Source organism: Saimiri boliviensis, chromosome 11 (assembly GCF_048565385.1).
Source record: "Saimiri boliviensis isolate mSaiBol1 chromosome 11, mSaiBol1.pri, whole genome shotgun sequence".
In the NCBI taxonomy this organism is placed as follows: Eukaryota; Metazoa; Chordata; class Mammalia; order Primates; family Cebidae; genus Saimiri; species Saimiri boliviensis.
The window spans coordinates 119922126-119931069 of record NC_133459.1 but is presented as its reverse complement, the minus strand read 5'-3'; the positions used below and the strand labels follow the sequence as shown (position 1 = coordinate 119931069).

Here is an 8944-nt window from a genome sequence, read left to right as displayed (position 1 = left end):
GCCCAGGTGATAGAAAAATTTTGAGTGAATGCGCAAGAGTGAGAATGCAAGTGAGTCTGACAGACCATGAGGAGTCGCATGGTATTTATAAACTTGTTTCTCAAACATTTATCAAGTCCCAACTATGTGCAAAGTATCATATATAATTATATAAAGTTTATTTTAGCTATGTTGATTTTGACTCCAGTTAGATTATAAGTCCTTCCAAGGGCAAAAACAGTCTTTTTGAACTTGTACTCATCAATTTTCTTTTTAAAAATCATTCAGCCAATGTTTACTGAAAGCCTACTATGTACTTGGAGTTATGATAGGGATAGACCGAAGGTAAAGAAACACTTGGTTTTGTAACAGTGACACCAATACATACATATAATACCAAATATAACTGATCTACTTGAGTTATAGGATGAATGGTGTTTGGGGATCTGATGGAGGTTATTAACTATACGGGAGAGTCACAAAAGACTCTCAGAGGCAATATGAGCTCAATATACAACTCCTCAGATATGTTCCCAACTGAAGAATTTCCTCTAAGCATCTTTGATAGGAAGTCTTCTCATTTTAGTAATGCTCATAGTTAAATAAAATGCTATTTCCATTTTGAACCATTATCTTGGATGGAAGTTATTTCTTATAAAGTTATCCCACATCTCTCTCTCCCTGTAATGCTAATCTATTGATTCTATTTGTGATGTTACACATAATAAGTCTAATTAAAAGAGATAACGTTGCTGTTTCCCAAAAACATATTCAGTTCTTTTAACTATTTCTCATTTGAGGCTGTCTGTAGACATTGTTTCGACCTGTTATTTTGGGTTTCTTTCTTTGATGGCAGGGAGTGGCACACTTACAGCATTGCTGATGTCTTGATGTTTGCATGGGTAAAACAGTTTTTGAAGCTCAATAAACAAATGTGGTTCATATATTCAAGTGTTATGCTCTCCCTAGAAAAGAATATGAGACGAGTCAAGTGGTGTAGCCATTATGTCTGCCTCTATACATGCATAGAGTCGTAAACATCTACTGGAAGAGGCCTTGGAGACTTACCTTGTCCAATCTCCTCATTGTGCAGATGCTGAAGCCAAGATCCAGAAAGATAAAGTAGCTTTAAACATGTACACAGTTAGTTTATTCCCCCGATCTTTGAGTATTTCTAGTTGGCATTTGAAGATGGGGCATGGGAGAGTTTGAGAGCTCACTGAAAGATGAAAGTGAAGTAATTATTTATCCTAATTAAAGGAGAATCTAAAACACATGCTTAAAGCATTTCCAAGTAACTGTTTATATAATTAATGCTGTTGCTTTTTCTCTTTCCTCAAAGCCTCAGGGATTGGCTACTCTGACCCACAGCTTTATCTGCTGTGGACAATCTCCTATGTCTGTGGTTTATTGGGTTTAATGATTTATATTTGCAAGGGAATGCTTGACTGGCATGGGCTGGGTTAGTTCAGCCAGAGAAACTTACTAATAAAGCCAAAGTTGAGGAGTTTAGTCCCTGTGAGCTCCTTAGCTTTGCTGTGATCCTTAGCTGCGGCAAGGCTCCTAATCCCCATTAGTCATTGCACATGTGTGGGCTTTTGAAAGCCGTAGCTGCAGGGCCTGGAGAGAGCTGAAGAAGGATCATTACTTCTAAATACTCACCTACAATGGAAACCCACACATGCAGTGAACACTAATGATGATGATGATGATAATTAGCATAGCTAATGTTTATGGAGCACTGAATAGGTTGCTAGGAGTCTATATGAGTATGCTTACACAGGCATTATTTTATCTAATTCTTACAACCCTGTGAGGTAAGTAACATTATTATCTTCATCGTAAAGATGGGGAAAATGGGACTTGAGATAGTCAATTAACTTGTTCAAGTTTTACTGTCTTAGTCTGTTTGGGCTTCTATAACAAAAATACCATAAACTGGGTGGTTTATAAACAACAGAAATGTATATTTCAGAATTCTGGAGGCTGGGAAGTTCAAGAACCAGGTGGTGGTAGATTCAGTTTCTGCGGTGGGTCCACTTTCTGGTTCAAAGGGGACACCTTTTTGCTGTGTCCTCACATAGTGGATGGTGAAGGCAGCTCTCTAGGGCCTCTACTATAAATATACTAATTTATTCACAAGGACTCAGCCCTTATATCCTGAGGATTTCATTGTGATTAAAGATGTCTCATGTACTTGGAAATTTTTTTTCCCCAAGTACATGAGACATCTTTACTCATAATGACATCTGAAAATCGGTCTAAATCATTTTAAAAAGTAAACATGAGTTGTAATGCTATACCTGTAGAGTGATTAATTCCATTCATTGTCATTAGAAATGATGAAAAATATTTATTAAGGGCTTTGCCTGCAGAGGCACAACATAAATAGCATAAGTCCTCCTGAAATGTAATTAGTGTACGCATCAACCAGTTGGTAATTTGTGGGAAATGCAGGAACTCAAGCTGGGACTGGTTCCCGCATCCGGACTTGGAGTACATGGTGAAGGCTCGGCGCCAGGGGTCATGATGTAGCTGCTCTCTGCCACCGCCTCTGCAAAAGTCTGTTAGGCAAACGCAAAAGTGCAAGCAGAACTTGCTTGAAGAACAACCACCCCCTAGGTAGAGGGTGCCTAATCTACCCCTTCAAATCCTTGAGCATTTTCCATGGCCATGAGAAGTTTCTCTCGTAAGTCTTCAAAGGTTTCATATGGAGTAAGTCAAGGCGATTAAAGCATGTGTGAGCTCTGGGCAGTTTCTCAGGACTGTCCCATTGCCCTATTGTAAACAGCTGAGGACCGCTGGAACCATAAAGTTCAGCAGATCCATTCATAGTTACTCGCGATGTCCCCGTGACAAACTGCAGTAACCAGATCCGCTTTTCGGTGGACATGAGCAGCACCGCCTTCCAGAACCACTGAATGACGAGGTGCTTCGGGCAGTAGCCATTCTGGTACATAGAATGCTGTCTCCAGTCATTCACGTCCACATCAGTGAGGCCGCACATCAGCAACTCCAGCTTATTTTCATCAAAAATTTTAATCAAATCAATAGGAAGCAGTTCTGTGAATCCCTCCAAGAAGGCGTTCATCTGCTTCTGGACCCTGTTCACAAATCTCCACTGGATGACTAAGTCAATATAGTCCCATTTGTTTTCATTTGTGACCATTATTTCTGACCCATTGGGCTTCAAATCCACTTGATATGTCTGTCCAAAGTTTTCCTCATCTATACAGAACGTGAGGTCCAGCTCAGTAGGATCTTTCTCCAGGATCCATTTCAAAGAGTTGTAATATTCATTATCTACAGATTCCACATCATTCAGGGTTATCTGCTTTCCCAACATCATGTTGTAAAATGGTCTAATGAAGAAACCATCCAAGAGTTTCCAGTGAAATACCACCAGCCCAGCAACTCTTCCAGTGAAAGTGAAGGAGAACAAATAATCTTCATTACAAAGGCCTGAATCAAGATTGATCTGAAAGGTGTAGTTGTACATTGCAGAGTACTCAAAGAGGCCATAGTAGGGGTTGAACATCTCTTTGGACAGTAAGAAGAACCATTCGCTAGCCACACCGCCATAGTCAAGACCTTTCTCTGACTCAAACTCCATCCATAGTCTAGCTTTTAGGACATCTGGTCTTTTCACTGACATAATTCTCTGATAGGATTCTTCAAATATGTTGTTTCTGTGAAGTTTCATTTCAAACCTATTGGGAATATCAGCAGGTTTCTATGATTTCTTCCTGAAGTAGTCATATTCCTGCTTAAATTCTCTGGAGTAAGGAACAGCCAGACCAGTAATCGCTGGGTTCTGTAGTCTCAGGTCTTCCCACTGAGGAATTTTGCTATTATGATCAATACAAAATGTTCAGCCATCCAAGTGAGTTCTTTCTTCCCAGCCAGGAGGAAGTGGGCCAAGGTCATTGGGGATTAAAGATGTCTTTGACTGCATATATACCGGAAATTTCAAATGCAGATCTTCCGGATCTTCCCATTTAGTCTTTGTGTTATGATCAGTGAGGAAGGGCTGGCTGTTTGGCACTATCCTCATTTCCCAGCGGGGTGGCGAGAAGCTCTGTGTGACTTTGTGTCGTGGTTTGGGGGAGTTGTAAGGTGATGGCTGTGGGGACTGTGAGTTGTAAAGGGTGTCTTTCACAACCCGACGTAAGGGTGAGTCCTTGGCACCCTCCAGCGGGCAGATAAAGTTACTGTTGGCAAGCTGAGGCTACGAGGCCAGCGAGCTGAGGCTTGATTAGATGGTTGTTACTGTTTGTGGCTGATCCAGATGCACCATCTTCTGCAAGCTGCATGATAGGTCGAGTCCAAGTTGCGGTTCGATTGTTATGATCGACATAGTATGTGTGCCCCTTAGCATCTTTTCTTTCTTCCCAGCCCGAAGGCCGACCTGGCATGGTATGTACATAGGCCACTAATGGGGCAGTAGATGGGCCTGTTCTACAACAGCGTCGGTGACACTGCATGACCTCAGTCTTGAAAAGGGTTCTCTTTGAATCAACTCCCAAAGGCCCCACCTCCTAATAATGTCACCTTGGTGGTTAGGATTTCAACATGACTTTTGAAGGGCCGTAAACATTCAGTTTATCGCACTGACTAATGTGTAGTAGAGTCTGCTCTAGATTTGAATCTGGGTTCGACTACGATGTTTGTGATCTGATTGAAGCACCCAGCTTTACCAGCCTGAATGTTTGATTATGCGTTGGTTACCTCGTATATCCCTCAAGTCATATATTAATTTGCCTGATCTTACTTTATTAGTAGTAGGATTGACAGGCATTAGAGTATGCTACTTAAGAGCATGAACTCCAATGCTAGGAAGTGCTGGGTTCAAATCCTAGCTCTACCATGTATATTTTAACTCTGACAGAGAGTTGTTAGACATCTTTGTGCTTCCTCTTTCACATCTGTAAAAATGGGCAAAATAACAGCAAATAACTTGGATCCTTTGGAAGGATTAAATTCGTTAATACCAATAGAGAGTTTAGAACAACATCTTGTAATTGCAGGATGACCTAATAAGGAATTAACGGCAGCATCTTAGTCTGAAAAATGTGCTCATTTACATTGTCTTCTTATTCCAGGATGCATCGCTTTCATACTGCAAGTCTGCATGCTCTTAAAGAGAGGATGAGAAATCTGGGCAGGAACCAAGAGCCACTGGGGAATGTGTATTAAAAACAAGCATAGATTCCTTTTAAAAAAGTATGGAAGGCGGCCCTGTGAAAGTTAAAACTTTTGTCACTGCAGCCCCCTCCATTCTTTTTTTAGTGTGCCAGGAACTCATCAGTCATAGATGGCCATTGTGCAATGTCCTTTGCTGGGAATACAGAACATGGATATTGCATTCCCTCCTGTGGCTGACCTATTCCCATGCTTGTTATCTGCCTCCAACCTCCCATTAACAGAATCCCTGGGGGAAGAGCAGTTCCCTTACATTAGGTAGTAATGTTCTTGTTAATGATAAATTGATGAAGAGCGACTTTTTTACATTAGGTGAATGGTCCTTTGATAATGGGATTGGAATCAGACCAGGAATTTTATTCTATTTAGCTGAGAGAGTGAAAACTGTCTAAAATATTCTTTTTTTCTTGTCTGTTACTAGAAAGCAATGCAGTCAAAGCATTTTTGCTTTCCATTTTAATAGAACAACTCAAACCGTATGTATGTGACAGGCAGCTTTATTCCTTTTTTCCTTTACACCGTCTTTGGATGGGTGATGAGCTTCAAAATGGATCTGAAGGCTTCAGCATAAGCCATGGTTCATTGATGGTCTTACCAACATTCACCTCATGCCCCCACCTCTCCTCCAGCTGGGTTGAGTGGTGAGAGTTGCTTTTAGTTGGACTCTGGGTCTTTTCTTCTATACTGTGGAGTAAAGTTACCCTCTCTATGGAGGTCTTGGGATTTGGTTCATTTTCAGATATCTGTGGTCATTGTGGCCTGACCCTGGAAGCTCTTTGGTGTCTAACACCCTGAACTATTTGGCCTTCATGTCACCTGTTAGGATGGGAAAGAATAAGATCAGCTTGTGTGACTGAGAGAGGAAGCTCTGTTTTTCAAGAAATCGACCACATGGTGATGGGCACTTTGTTATGCTTGCCTAAATAAAGGTACCTTGGGGCCCAGCAGGTCCTAGTTACATAGTCTCTTTTGCTTTGGTTCATGAGGCATCTGAGAATGAGTCCCCTGTTCTAGATTAAAAGTCCCTTGTAATTTTCCTCAAGGATTTTTAAGAAAGAAGAGCTTTTGGGAAATTCTTCAGATTCCTTTCTAAACTACACACATTAGAAACTAATCAAAGTCATGTTGACTTGTGATTTAGACCCAGGGCCTGTATCAAAAAGCATAAGCCCCCTTTGGGACAAATTATTGAAGGCAAATACTTTGGATGTAAATAGTATAGCATACACTTTTGAAAAAAATAGTGTTTGCATTCTGTTTTGATTGAATGGTTATAGGTTCATAAGGTGCTTACTTGCATTATTGAGCCTTACTTAGTTTTCTTCCCCCCAAAATGTTTAGGGGAGAGTAAGTTCTGGGTAGGGATATGTTTTCAAAAAAAAAAAAAAGAAAACAATAATTTTCGAGCATCTACTATATGTTGGACATTGTGCTAGATGCTTTAAATAAATTATTTTCTTAGGACAACCCTGTGAGGTAAATTTTTAAATCAGATTTTTCACTCATGTAACCAACAAAAATCTCACCCTAGACTTATGATCCCATGGCTAATACATTTGTTGAGCTGGAATTCTAACCGGTCTGACTCTCTGGAGTTTACTATGAAATGTAGTAATGATGAATTGGACACCCGGGCTCAGGAAGCTGCGGACCACTGGACAGGGTACCACTCTACCAAGGAGCAGCAGCAGAACTTACTTAATCAAGTTTCCAAATTGCACCCTTTGTATGAGATGCCTCCAGCGCAAGGCAGCTAGGGATCTTATTTTAGCAGAATTAAACTCCTTAATGGACTTTCCCCCAATACCCTGAGAATATGTCTGGTCTAAGAGATATCTTTTTCTTTTTCTTCTTCTTCTTCTTCTTCAGGAAGATCTGTTCACTACAACAAAAGACCACAAGCAAAATGCATTTCTAGTCTTGTGAAGAAAAAGAAAGAAAAGCAATTACTTAGACTTTATTTTTTCTGCACATGAAGCACACCTTAAAAAATGTTTCCTTAACTCTATCTTTACATGAATTTAGAATTTTGCATAAAATGATTGTACTAGAAACAAGCTAATAAAAGCAACACCGGTAAGTGTTGATACATTGATAAGTGGACATGCAATTCTGCTTGTCAAAATTCTCACACTAGAGAGTTGACTACAGGTTTGAAAGTGGAGCTTTCCCCATTCTTCTTTTTAATACATTGAGCTTGAATATTAACACTTCAGGTGAAATGTAAGTTTCAGACTTGCAAATTTTTATCATGAAATCAAAAGGAATAGAAAATGGTAAGAGCAGAGGGAGAAGTGAGTGGGAAAATAAGAAGACCTCTTAATGTCAGCGGGATGGAAATCAACAGGATGATGAGTATTGGTAGAGTAAACAATTTCCATTTTATCCCCAATAAGAATATTCCCTCCATCACCTTTCAGATTCCCTGCTCGCCTCCCGTGCCTCCAAAACAAATGATTATCTACTCTTCATTCCTGAAATGAGCCCTGAAGTAGGTGTAGTTGCGGAATTCTGAAGTGCTTCTCTCTGGGGCCCTCCGTCTTAAGCTGGTAGACCATGGGCATTAACATGTATGTTGGTTTTATGCATGTTTTGAAAAGCCCTATTTGTTTTTATCATTTGAATTTGTGAGCGTAGTCACACCTTCCAAAGTACATTAGATATTCTCATCTTGGGAATTCATAGACAAGTCTGGAATTCCAGTAGAAAAAAAACAAGAGATTCTGTATAATGTGTCCAGTTAAAGCTAGCAGAAACACAAAATGAAATGGATAGGCTGTATATATGCCTCCATCTTAAAATGACATTTTTTCCCCCTTCTCATGTCACTAGTACAGATTGCGACAATTTCTCTGGCCCCATGGCAGACATGATCTTGTAGAATATCTTAAAACTACACTGCAAGTTTCTGGCATAGGTTTAGCCTTTCTTTATGTGAAAGACTCTGAACAGCTGCACCAAGTTAGCCAAGCCCTGACTAGACATAAAGAAGAACACCCTTTATTGCTATTGGTCTTCAGTGGCTGGAGGGGAACATTAGGATGGCTATGTATATCCGTCTAAGATGGTACTCATTACTTAATCTGCTTTGTCGTGAAAACCGAGCCACTTAGCCAAGTAATAGGCAAATTTATTTTCTGGTCTGTCCTCTTAAGTTTTTTTTTTTTTCTTTTTTGAACTTTGATTTAGGTTCAGGGGGTACACGTGGAGATGTGTCATATGGGTAAATTTTATGTTGCTAGGGTTTGATATACAAATGATTCAAGTAGTGAACATTGTGTCTAGTGGTAGTTTTTCAGCCCTTCTCTGCCTCCTGCCTTCCACCCTCAAGCCTAGTGTTTATTTTTCTCTTCTTTGTGCCCATGTGTGCTCAGTGTTTGGCTCCCACTTTTACAAAAGAGAACATGTAGTATTTGGTTTTCTGTTCCTGCCTGAGTTCATTTAGGATAATGGCATCTTACTGCATCCATGTTGCTGCAAAGGACGTGATTTTGTTATTTTTTATGGCTGCATATTATTTCATGGTATATGTGTACCGCATTTTCCTTATCCACTCCACTGTGGATGGGCATCTAGGTTGATTCCACGTGTTTGCTCTTGTGAATAGCACTGAGAGGAACATGAGTCCGTGTGGGTTTTTTTTGGTAGAATGATTTCTATTCCTCTAGGAATATCCCAGCAATGGGATTGCTGGGTCAAACGGTAGTTTTGTTTTATGTTCTTTAAGAATTCTCCAAACTGCTTTCCACTGTGGCAGAACTAA

The 8944-nt window shown here is 40.1% G+C and overlaps 1 pseudogene; it reads right to left on the bottom strand.

Moving 5' to 3' along the window:
• Positions 1 to 2612: 2612 nt before the first annotated feature.
• LOC101030649 (E3 ubiquitin-protein ligase NEDD4-like pseudogene) lies at positions 2613 to 5757 on the bottom strand (annotated as a pseudogene).
• Positions 5758 to 8944: the final 3187 nt, after the last annotated feature.